Genomic DNA, 12,948 nt, shown 5'->3' on the forward strand with positions numbered 1-12,948 from the left:
GATGAGACCGTTATGCTGCCATTTTCACCTGGCTACTGAGCTGTGGCTGGTTCCATTCCAATAGCAGTCAGATGATATTAAAAAAAATTGTTACCACTTAACTGCTCTGCATACTTTCTTAGCTTTTTAGGAGAGTCTGGATACATCATTTCTAATGTTTGTCTTAAGTCTGTTCTCTTCCCTCTCCCCTTTTTTTTAAACAGCTTTTCCGAGACATAATTTATAGCCCATACATTGAAAGTGTACAATGAGTGAGTGGTTCTTGGTATATTCAGAGTTAGGCATCCATCACCACAGTCACTTTTAGAATATTCTCATTGTTAATATTAACAATATTCTCATTGTTATTGGATTATCTCAAAAAGAAATCTGTATCCTAGCCATCACTCTTCCATCCTGCCCCTTCTGCTCGCCCGTTCTCCACCCTAAGCAGTCACTAATCTACTGTTTGTATCTCTATAGATTTTACCTATTCTGGGCTTTCATATAAAAAAAATCAGACAATATGTGATCCTTTGTGATTGGCTTCTTTTACCTAGCATGATATTTTCAAGGTCTATCTATGTTCTCTTTTATAACAAAAAGAGATACTAAGATTCCTAGAGCTGGGAGTGCCTGGGTGGCTCAGTCAGTTAGTATCTAGCTTCAGCTCAGGTCATGATCTCACAGTTTGTGAGTTCAAGCTCTGCATCAGGTTCTGTGCTGTCAGTGCAGAGCCCACTTCAGATCCTCTGTCCCCTCTCTCTGCCCATCCCTCCAGTCACAAAAATGAGTAAACATGCTTAAAAAGATTCATAGAGGTACACTAACCTATCCTGTAGGGAGAAGAGATGAAATGATTTTCTTTTAAGTAAAGTTGACTGGTATCTCAGGACTGGTTGTCAGTCACAGATAATGAGAAAAGTTCTACAAATAGTTACTGTAACTGCCAACCCAAGAATGGTGTTCTAACATAGACTGTGGAAAAGATTCATTCATGTCTTAGCATTCTTTTTAGCTTCATTTGTGTATGTGAATAATGTCATAATTATAGGTACATCATTCAATATGGATAATAAGATATAACTCTGTGGGACTGTTGTAACAAACTGTTGCACACTCTCATTTTTATTTGCTATTTTCCTTTTGTAACTAATTTTCCTGTTGAATATTCTGCATACCTCAGACATTATCATATAATGTCTGTGTTTACGTGCTACATGTTATGTGCTAATGTCTGTGGTTACATACTGCATTTTTTATTTTTATGTGAGTTTGGTGAGCTAAAGCCTAGATATTTTATTTGGGGATAACCAATGAGATGGATAGATAGATAGATAGATAGATAGATAGATAGATAGATAGATAGATATTAGTATAAATGTTGGAGATAGGATGCACAGAAATACAATCTTCAGAGCATCTTCCCCCTCAAATTTGTGGATGTAGTTAAGAAAAGAACAAAAAACAAAGGCCAGCCTTTTGACTTTGAAAAACCTGACCTCTCTGTGCCTCAGGTTCTTCCTCTATAAATTGGAGCAATTGGACTATGATACTTAATTAGTGCTGATGGTCTTTAACTCTGTGATTCTGTGAAGGTAATTGGTAAATGTACTACTGATGGGCCCAGACTGCTTCCTACATTACATCAAGAGGTTAGGGTGTTGTAATGTTGGATTTCCTGTGTTCTAATTAGTTATCTAATGTGGTGTCATGACAGAAGGCTAAATATCAATTTAGCAAAAATCAAATTTTTCTGAAATAGAATTTGGAGCCATGGTCTGATATTCCAAATGGACTATTAATATAAAATAATTTAAAATAATACTCATCCAGAACATCTATATATGAGATAAATATTCAGCTATGAGTAGCAGAAAACCCAAAACAAAAAGTGGCTTAAAACAAGATTAAATTTTATTTCTCACTCATGTAATAGTTGGCACAAGTCTGGTATGGAGCTCCATGACATCAGGGACTGCTTACCAATTGTCCCTTTTTCCTTCTTAGCACTCTACCCTCCCTCTTGGGTGTAAACCATATTCTTATTGAGCAAGATGGTGATATCCACATTACAGGAAGCAGAATGGAGAGAGGGATGAAGCAGAAAGTAGAAGGTACCTTCACTGCTCTGTTAAGCATAATTATGAGATATTTCCATGTGAATCATCACATGTGAATCCTTGAGACATGGCCATGCATAGCTGCAAGGAAAGGTGGGAAGTATAGCCATGTGCCTCACTAAAAGTTCTACCTATAGTGGAAGAAAGGAAGAAAAGATACTGGGGGTGGGGAGTCCACTACAATCTGGTTGATGATAAATGAAAGGGAAAACTCAGGAGCATTTGCCATTGTATCTCTTCCATTAAAGAAGGAGTGTTTTCTATTTCTAGTAGGTGATACTGGTTCTCAAAATGGAAATATCATTTTATAGGTGAAGAGCTGACAATGTAATGGGAACATCTCTTAAGAATATGTGATTCTCTTTTCTATAGCTGGGTTAATGCATAAGATCTTCCAAGAGAGAATTGCTAGGTCAATTTCCTGGTTTGAATTCATGAGTTGATATTATGATTTATGAACCAGGCTCTTGTGAGTTTAGTTAGTGTGAATTTTTCCCACTGAGCCCAGTAGCCCCCAAGAGAACTGATCAAGCAGAGAATAGACCCAACCCTAGATGTACAATGACTTTAGAGGGAACATATGCCTTGTAAGGCTTCATTTGACCTGAGCCACCCATCTTATTCTTGATCTTGAAAAGGGAGGAAAATTACAAACTTATAAATAGTCTCTAATATATCCACCTACAAAATCAAAATAATAGTGTTTTGCATGATGAAGATTAGTAGTGGTCTTGTAAAAATTTTTTTATATAGGAAAGAGCCTCTAAGGGCTAATGATATTGCAAGTCTTGACTCTTAAAAACCCATTTAGAGGGGCGCCTGGGTGGCGCAGTCGGTTAAGCGTCCGACTTCAGCCAGGTCACGATCTCGCGGTCCGTGAGTTCGAGCCCCGCGTCAGGCTCTGGGCTGATGGCTCAGAGCCTGGAGCCTGTTTCCGATTCTGTGTCTCCCTCTCTCTCTGCCCCTCCCCCGTTCATGCTCTGTCTCTCTCTGTCCCAAAAATAAATAAACGTTGAAAAAAAAATTTTTTTAAAACCCATTTAGAGAAGAATTATTCACTGTTTTGGAATGATTATGACCTTTTCAGAATTTTTGAAAATACAAAATCAGCAGAACCAGACTCATCCCCAGAATATTGAAATAACATGTTTCATCTGTGCCATTATCTCAGCTGTTCCATAGTCTGCCTAAAATCCTCTTAAGGATGATGTCTTCCCGTATCTTTCTTAAAAGAACAAAGTGATCCCAGTAGACAAAGGAGAGCCTTTGAGGCTATGCATAGGACTATAATATCTATAAACCTGAGGTAATACAAGGTAAACTATCTATAAACTTAAGGTAATCATCACCAGTGTCAAAGTACCAGACAACCTGTACACTTCGCTGGCTTCATAACTATTTGAGGTTTGCTAACTTAGTCATGAACATCTTAGATGGTGTTTTATGGCTGTAGAATTCTACAAAATTAAGATCTAAAAACTGATAGGCTTTTGATTTATACAGATCAGCCATCTATAACTGTTGTTGAAGAAATGTAGCTAAACTAATTCCCATTTCCCAGAATTCCCTTTTCCAAGTCACATCAGAAAGAAGTCCACTTGTGGCTCAGGCTCAAAGATTTGGATTGGAACAGAATGGCCCAGGAAAACGTGGCCTAGACTCATATTATCCCTGACACGAGAAAATTCAGACGCTAATTCCAATGCTAACCTTGCAACAAAGAACTAGAAAAGACCCTGATAATGTTGATGAACACTCACTATATACCAGGTACACCCTCCAGAGACAGATGTGGTAACTATCCCCACTTAACATATGAGGGAATTGAGACTTGCCCACAGCCATAGTGAGGGAAATGGCTAAGGTTGAATCTGCACTTAATGCCTCTGCTATGGCATCTTCCATAGAGCTCACTTACTGCGGTGGAGCCCTCTGATTTACCCTCATTTCCTGGCTGATGAATTTCTAAACCACAGAGACATTGTTTTCTCTCATTTTAAGGCTGTACAATAACAGAATCTTCAATCAACAGAATCTTTTTCATTTGTTAACTTGTTCTTTTACTACTCTAGAAGTGCTTGTGGTTTACTTAACTTCCTTGTTTAGGTTTTAGTACGTATAGTTTATGCCATGTAATCTTTCTTCTTCAGGGATTCTAAGCTGTACGAATGAATTCTAAAAAACCATTACCTTTTTGGTAATTGAGAATTCACCAATAAAGTTCTGGAATTAATGTGCTCAACCCAGAACGTTCAAGAATAGGAGGTAACCTATAAAAGTTTATAGAGGACCTTCTTGGCACTTCCCCCAAAGTAACTTGAACAGGGTCTGTGCACCTTCCCAGTGGTTCAGGTTTGATTTAGAGTTAGCCACAACTCAGCCACTTTTATGATACAATTTACAAAAGGTGATCCATATGTAAAGGAAATGTAGTGCCTTCTAATAACCTTTTGTATACTTGAATATAATTATTAAGTTACCTTATCTATAGACTGAACAAACTCAAGTCCTTTAATTAATAATAATAATAACCTTTCATGACGGCTCCATTAAACAGAGTTGCATTGATTTCTGTCTGGTAACCTGTGTTTTTCCAGGGAGTTACAAGTGATTGTTCGTGTATTTTCTGTGGACAAACGTCTTAAATACAACTGACCTCTCCAGATTATCACAGCTGACTTTTTCCTTTATTTAAAGAGTGGCTCTTTTTCTGTCTTTCAGGCCACTCTGGCTCTTTGTTCAGGATGTCTTCTTGGTTATCACATATACCCAGCAATTCCCAAGTGATGTTTTCAATAGTCAGTGCTGTTTCCAGAAATGCCATGACATTTTCAGAATCAGAATAAAATAAACTTTAATTAATTTTAATTTAAAAGACACAGTTCTTTGTCACAGATTGGAGAAAAATAAAGGGACATAATTAAATGGGATGTGAGATCTTGGAGTAGATCCTAGAAAAGAAAAAAAATCAATAGAAAAACTGGTGAAATTTGAATGAAGTCAGCAGTACAGTAGTGTTACACCAGTCTTGATTTCCTGTCTTGGTGGTTGTGTAAGATTTTAACGTTAGGGGAAGCTAGGTGAATTTTATGGTAACTTGTGCAGCTTCTCTGAAAATCTAAAATTATTTCAAAATTAAAAGTTTAAATATACATGTATATTCACAGCTCCAAATTGTTTGGTAATTATAGTGTTGGCCTTTCTTGAGTCTCTCTCTAAGGCAACAACAATGAACCAGGATGCATCAGCATACTCACTGCTCACAGGAATCCCAGAAATCATTTGTACATCCATTGAAACACTAACAGTAGGATGCAACAGTAGGATGCAGTAGGATCTTATGGGAAGAAGAAAGGATTTGGATTCAGATGTGAGTTTCAGTCCCTCTTCCACCATTCACTACTGTTTTCAGTAGGGCAGCTACCTTGACCTTTGTTAGTCTCAATTCCTTCATCTGAATACAAAGTATAATACCCATCTCACAGTGATTTTAAGAATTAAATGAGATTTTTATATGTGAATGCTAGTTATAAACTCTAAAACACTATGCAAAATGTTCACTTTGGTTCATATTCTAAAGAATTGTTTGAAGAAAAAAGATTCTCCAGTTTCAGAGATTTTTAAGGTTATTTTTTTTCCCTAGATTAATTGTATTGTAGCATTGAGTGCAATCAGAATCCATAGGTGATATATTTATAATTGTGTTTACATTATTTTGAGTCTTTTATCATTAACAGTCAGTTTGAACTTGAACCAATATGACTAAGAACCACAAAGCAGTAAGCTGAATATTGTATAGTATACTTAACATAGAGATTTTACATGAACATTATTTTTACTTATTTAAGCCAATGTCTAGCCCTTTTGCTTTAGAAGTCATAACACTAAGAAGAGAATTTCAAATGTGAAAGCTCCAAATTTGTTGGTTTTCCTGAAATTTAAAGTGAAAGTCATCAGTGGAAGCTGTGGATCTACTTTCAAGAAAGACCCTAGAAAGGTACAATGTCCAGTCTACCAATTATATGAGGTTTATATACAAACTTGTAGTTTGTTTCCAAAAGTAAGTTATTCTATAACAAATTGGGAAAAAAAAAAAAAAAAGCTCAGCCAATATATTTAAGTAGTGCTGAGGTGTCTGTGGCGAAATTTAATTTTTTTAAATTTTACATCTAAGGGTTATAAAGTTGATTCTAAATCCATATTTCAGGTGGTTTAATGCTCTGATTCAGTACCTGGTGAAGGACTGCTGTCTGGTTTCAATCAGATGTTAATTATTCTTCTTGCTTTGTCTACTGATTTTTAGCTGTTTCATTAAAGCAGCCTCATGTAGATCAATCAGGCTCTTTTTCAAAAATCCCAATCTGAAGCCAAGACCAGGGGTGCCTGGGTGGCTTAGTAGATTAAACGTCCAACTTCCGCTCAAGTCATGATCTCACAGTGTAAATTCTAGCCCCTCACTGGGCTCTGTGCTGACAGCTCAGAGTTTGGAGCCTGCTTTGGATTCTGTGTCTCCCTCTCTCTCTGCCCCTCCCTTGCTTGTGCTCTGTCTCTCTCTCTCCCTCTCAAAAATGAGTAAACATTAAAAAAAATTTTTTTTAATTTAAAGCCAAGACCAAAAGGTCAAAGAAATAGAAGATCTCGTGAAGTCAGAGCTGCTCATCAGTAGTCCTCAATTGCTTATCTTTTTTTTTTGGAGTATCTAGTTTTAGTGAACCACAAATTAAACAAAATGTCTCTCAAGACAGGGCAGAAACACATAATTTTAAACTTTGTATTAGTATCAATATATTGGTACATTCTAAAAATGCTGATCTGCAGCAGATTCTTTTTTTTTTCAATTGCTTATCTTTGAAGAAGAGAAATATTAAAAAGATTGTTACCGAGTTGGTAAAATGAAAAAATAAAATCTGTTATCCTCAAGCAATGCATTTTCCAATTTAGTAAAAAAGTAGTTTATTAAGAATAGATGGAAACTTCCTTAATATATGGTATGTATATGTGTGCCTGTGTCTGTGTCTCAGTGCTATACACATCCTATTTATTTATTTATTTTATTTATTTATTTTTTAATGTTTATTTTTGAGACAATGCAAGAGACAGAGTGCAAGCAGTGGAGGGGCAGAGCAGACAGAGGGAGACACAGAATCCAAAGCAGGCTCCAGGCTCTGAGCTGTCAGCCCAGAGCCAGACGCGGGGCTCAAACTCACGAACTGTGAGATCATGACCTGGGCCAAGGTCGGATGCTCAACCTACTGAGACACTCAGACGCCCCTACACATCTTATTTATTGATAAAACAACAATCTCATAAGATTATGAGGAAAACAATTTCCATTGTATTTTTAACATTGTTCTAGAAATATTAGATAATTGAGAGAAGAAACAATTTATATAATTTGTAAAAGAGGAATTAAAATCATTAGATAATTATCCTAAGCAAATGTTGATTTAAGATGGATAGCCACAGGATATTTATGAAATATCTAATAATCCCTATGGAAAATTTTCCTCACCAAATCTGTCCCAAAAAGGCCAGGGTTTTCAACCAAGTCTTTTAAATGATAATCAAATTTGAAAAATCCTTACAAATCTTTACAAACAACACAGGGAACCTTTTTCTATTTACATTTACAGTTAAATTTCTGTTGTAGCCTCCTTAGTAAGTAATGTATGCACATATTATAAGATATAAAAGGTATTCTATTTATTTATTTTTTAATGTTTATTTCGTTTTGAGAAAGAGAAAGAAAGCATAGGCAGGGGAGGGGCAGAGAGAGTCCAACGTGGAGCTCGAACTCGTGAACCACAAGATCATGACCTGAGCCGAAGTTGGAGGCTTAACCAACTGAACCACCCAGGTTCAGTATTTTAAACAGATATTTGATGAAAAGTCAGTCTTCCTCCAGCCCTGTCAGAAACAGTCACTGGTACCAGTTTTTTATATATCCTTTAAGAGATGTTTTAGGCATATGCAAAGTTAGTTTCTCTCTTAATCTTTTTACGTTTATGGTAATGTGCCACATAAACAGTTCTGTACCTTGTTTTTATTTTGTTAGTAATATTATCATGCAAACTGTGCCAAATCAGCACAAAATACATTTTTAATCACCCAGTGCTCATCATTATAGGTGCACTCTTTAATCCCCATCACGTATTTTACCCATTCCCCGCCCCCCCCACCTCTCCTCTGGTAGCCATCAGTTTGTTCTCTATAGTTAAGAGTCTGTTTCTAGGTTTGTCTCTCTCTTTTTCCCCATTGCTCATTTGTTTCTTAACTTCCACATATGAGTGAAATCGTATGGTATTTATCTTTTTCTGACTGACTTATTTTGTTTAGCATTACATTCTTTAGCTCCATCCATCCATGTTGTTGCAAATGGCAAGGTTTCATTCTTTTTATGGATGAGTAGTATTCCACTGTATATATATATACCACATCTTCTTTATCCATTCATCAATCAGTGAACTCTTGGACTGTTTCCATATTTTGGCTGTTGTAAATAATGGGGCAGGGGCACCTGGGTGGCTCAGTCGGTTGGGCATCCGACTTAGCTCACGTCATGATCTTACAGTCTGTGAGTTTGAGCCCCGCGTCAGGCTCTGTGCTAACAGCTCAGAGCCTGGAGCCTGCTTTGGATTCTGTGTCTCCTTCTCTCTCAGCTCCTCCCCTGCTCATGCTCTGTCTCTCTCTGTCTCAAAAATAAATAAAAACATTAAAAAAAATTGTTAATAAAAAAATAAAGAATAATGGGGCAATAAATATGGGGGTGCATGTATCCCTTTGAATTAGTGTTTTTGTATCCTTTGGGTAATACCCAGTAGTGCAATCGCTGGATCGTAGGGTAGTTCTATTTTTAACTTATTGAGTAACCTCCATACTGGTTTCCAGAGTGGCTGCCCAGTTTTCATTCCCACCACCAGTGCAAGAGGATTCCTTTTTCTCCACATCCTCCCAACACCTTTGTTTTCTTGTGTTGATTTTAGTCATTCTGACCAGTGTGAGGTGATATCTCATTGTAGTTTTGATTTGCATTTCCCTGATGATAAGTGATGGTAAAGCATCTTTTCATATGTCTGTTGGCCATCTGTATGTCTTTTGGTTAATTTTTTGTTTCGTTTTTTATGTCTTTTTTGGAGAAATATCTTCATGTCTTCTGCCCATTTCCTAATTAGATTATTTGTTTTTCAGTGTTGAGTTTTATAAGTTCTTTATGTATTTTTGATACTAGCCCTTTATTAAATATATCATTTGCAAATATCATCTCCCATTCTGTAGGTTGCCTTTTAGTTTTGTTGATTATTTCCTTTGATGTGCAGAAGCTTTTTACTTTGATGTAGTCCCAATAGCTTATTTTTGCTTTTGTTTCCTTAGCCTCAGGAGACAGCTCTAGAAAAAAGTTGCTACAGCCAATGTCAAAGAGGTTACTGCCTGTGTTCGCTTCTAGGATTTTTATGGTTTCAGATCTCACAGTTAGGTCTTTAATCCATTTTTAATTTATTTTTGTGTATGGGATAAGAAAGTGGTCCAGTTTCATTCTTTTACAAGTTGTTGTTCAGTTTTCCAAACGCCATTTGTTGAGGAGACTTTTTTCCATTGGATACTTTTTCCTGCTTTGTCAAAGATTAATTGACCATAGAATTGTGGCTTTATTTCTGGGTTTTCCATTCTGTTCCATTGGCCATGTGTCTGTTTTTGTGCCAGTACTATACGGTTTCGATTTCTACAGCTTTGTAATATAACTTGAAGTCTGAAATTGTGATGCCTCCAGCTCTGCTTTTCTTTTCCTAGGTTGTTTTGGCTATTCGGGGTCTTTTGTAGTTCCATACAAATTTTAGGATTGTTTGTTCTAGTTCTGTGTGAAAAAATGCTGTTGATATTTTGATAAGGATTGCATTAAATGTGTAGGTTGCTTTGGATAGTATGGACATTTTATCAATATTTTTTCTTCCAATCCATGAGCATGGAATGTCTTTCCATTTCTTTATGTTGTCTTCACTTTCTTTCATCAGTGTTTTATAGTTTTCAGAGTACAGGTCTTTCACCTCTTTGGTTAGGTTTATTCCTAGGTATCTTATTTACAACATTTTTTAACAACTGCAAAATTAGTTTATGGTGATAAACTGTAACCAGTTACATATTTAGGTTGCTTCCAACCTTTTGCTATTACAAGCAGGACTGCAAAGAAGAGCCTGGTATATATGTGTTTTTGAGTAGACATGTAAGCACATTTGGAAGTTAAATTCCTAAATGTGAAATTGCTGGGTCAATGGGTAAATCCATGCATAATTTTGTCAAGTTGTTCTCATGGAGTCTGACAGTTTTACTAATTGGCAATGTCACTAATGTGTGAGTGCTTACTAATGGGTAATATCAACTACTGGATAATATCAACTTTATAATATATTAGATTCCTATATGAATTTAGACTGTTCTCCAGCTTTCTCGTATCCACCAGGGTAGGCTAGGTTAAACCGCCATAACAAACAACCTCAAACTCTTAGTGGTTTATAATAAGAAATTTCTTTCCTTTTGGTACATGTCCATCAAGGGTTGCTGGAGGCTCAGCACCATGACTTTCACTCAGTAACTTAGGCCAACAGGGTTGCCACCATCTTGAACATTGCTCTTTGTCCTGGCTAAAGGGAAGAGGGCCCTGGAGAGTCTCACACCATCAGTATAGTCATACATGTGCCCAGAAGATGGAAAACTGGAGATATTTGGTAAACTGCAGCTATGATTAATTATCACATCTCTATTCTGTCCCGTAATCTGTCAGTTCATGTGGTAGTAACACAAGTTTTTCTTTTTTGGAATATGTCTGCTATTTTCCCATTTTCATTTTTCCTGTTGAACTAGAACTAGCTTCTCTAACTACCCTCCAGCCTCCAGAAAAAAAGCCAAATTATGGCAGTATTTTTCATTTTGTCTGCATTAAATTTATAGATTTAAAGAAAATTGATAATCTTTATAATATTGAGTTTCCACAACCAAGAAGCAGATATATATTTTCAGTTATTTACATCTTCTTTTGTATCTTTCATATTTTCTTAATATGTATTGTGTATATTTATTAGTAAGTATTCTTTTTTATTTTACTGTCATCTGCAAATAATCATTTAAATTCCTTCTGTATAATCAAGTTGGTTTTCTTGAAGGAATAGAAAAGATAACCATTTCTCAAATAACATATCCATAACATAATCAAAAAAATTTTTTTTAAGTTCATACTGAAGATTTTTCTTTTCATGATCCATCTTTTTAATAATTCTAGTAAATAAGTAGATTAGCATTACACCAACAATAATACATTTACTCCAGCAACTAGAAGCACTTACCAATTTTTAAGAATTATATTTGTTTTGTGCTCTGCAGGTGTCTATTATGCCCACCTGTACAAGAACCCAGGAGATGATGAGCCATTAATGTAGAATAAGATCTGGCTCTAAAGAAAGAGGCTCACTGGCCCATTCATCAAACTTGAGAGATGTTGAAAATTAAACATCCCCAGGTAATTAGAGTATAGTTTTGAGTGACACAGGCATTGCTCTCCTGTTACATTTTTATTTCTTTTGTTGTGAGAAAAAAACATTTGTGGGGGGAATCAGCTTATTTCTAAAAGTAAGCAGGTATTATATTACATTTAGGGTTTGTTTTCATGCTAAGAATGAGAACTGCTCATTACATCTCACTTCTTTGTACTGCCTTTGTAATTATGATGTAAAGTTCAACCTGAGAGTATTTTCCTTCTTTACAGCTTCTCATTTTGTACTCCTATCTCAGCATTATTCTGCTCTTTTTCCTACAATCCATACTCTTTTAAGAGTTCCGTCCTTAATCACAAGACTGAATCACAAGACTGAATTAAATATAAGTTGGTCATTAAGTGCTGATAAGCGGATTATTTGTGAAATTATATTGTATGTATGGTTGTGCTTAGGACAGAGGTCAGAAAGGAATACAAGACATCAAATTTGAATACCTCACCATCATCAAAGTGAAGTCTCATAAAAATCTGATGGAATGATTTAAACTGAAAATAGAGACTTTACACAAAAATGGAGAGAAAGTCTTTATGGAGCCAACACAGAATAATTACTGGGAATATGACAGAGTGAAAAGAGACCCACCAAAATAACAAACATCTGAAATATAAAATGTATAAGAAGACAGAGTTCAGTTGTGGCGAGCAAAGGTAGCACCACAGCCTTGATTTTAGAACTTGGGCAATACCAACAAAGAGAAAAGCTGTGTACAAAACCAGAGAAAACAATGGTAATAGAAGAAGCAGGAAAAAAAAAAAAACTGAAATGTAGAAGGAACGGAATTGTCAATAATAGGACTGAAAAGAGTAAAAGACACAAAGACTATTAAAAAGAACTAGTTAGAATTAAAAAAAAAAAAAAACACCTTGAAGTACCATGGTAAAAATATTTTTTAAAAAAATGTACATCCCTTAAGGGGAAAAAAATGTTATCAGGATAGTGGAGTGGTCAGGGCACCTAGTGGCTCAGTGGATTGAGCGGGTTGAGCATCTGATTCAGCTCAGGTCTTGATCTCACAGTTGGTGAGTTCGAGCCCTGCATCAGGCTCTGTGCTGACGGCTCAGAGCCTGAAACCTACTTCGGATTCTGTGTCCCCCTCTCTCTGCCCTCCCCCGCTTGCACTCTGTCTCTCTTTCTCTCTCTCTCTCAAAAACAAATATTAAAAAAATTTTTTTAAAGAATAGTGGAGTGGTCAATAAAATTAAGACCAAATGGAAAGATTCAGGTTAAAATTCATGGAATAGACAAATAGGTTATAACAAATCCTGTATACCTAGTTTTTTGCTCCTGCAAGTCTCCTCCAA

General features: G+C 36.1%; 1 protein-coding gene across 4 annotated transcripts in view; it reads left to right on the forward strand.

Annotated features, from left to right (window-relative positions):
- The window catches only part of RNF24 (ring finger protein 24), an 80,550-nt gene that overhangs the window by 14,742 nt on the left and 52,860 nt on the right, over positions 1-12,948 (forward strand). Inside the window, exons 1-2 of one of the 4 annotated variants that reach the window (XM_086701770.1) lie at positions 3,137-6,099; positions 11,475-11,610. The exons of 1 other annotated variant lie outside the window; for it this stretch is intronic. The gene's annotated coding sequence lies outside the window, so the exon portion shown is untranslated. Of the gene's footprint in view, positions 1-3,136; positions 6,100-11,244; positions 11,611-12,948 lie in introns of those variants that run through there. 2 more of the 4 variants (XM_025932159.2, XM_086701769.1) reach the window with 2 other exon arrangements.

Source organism: Puma concolor, chromosome A3, assembly GCF_028749965.1.
Source record: "Puma concolor isolate L17-30 chromosome A3, mPumCon1.1.hap2, whole genome shotgun sequence".
Classification (NCBI taxonomy): Eukaryota; Metazoa; Chordata; class Mammalia; order Carnivora; family Felidae; genus Puma; species Puma concolor.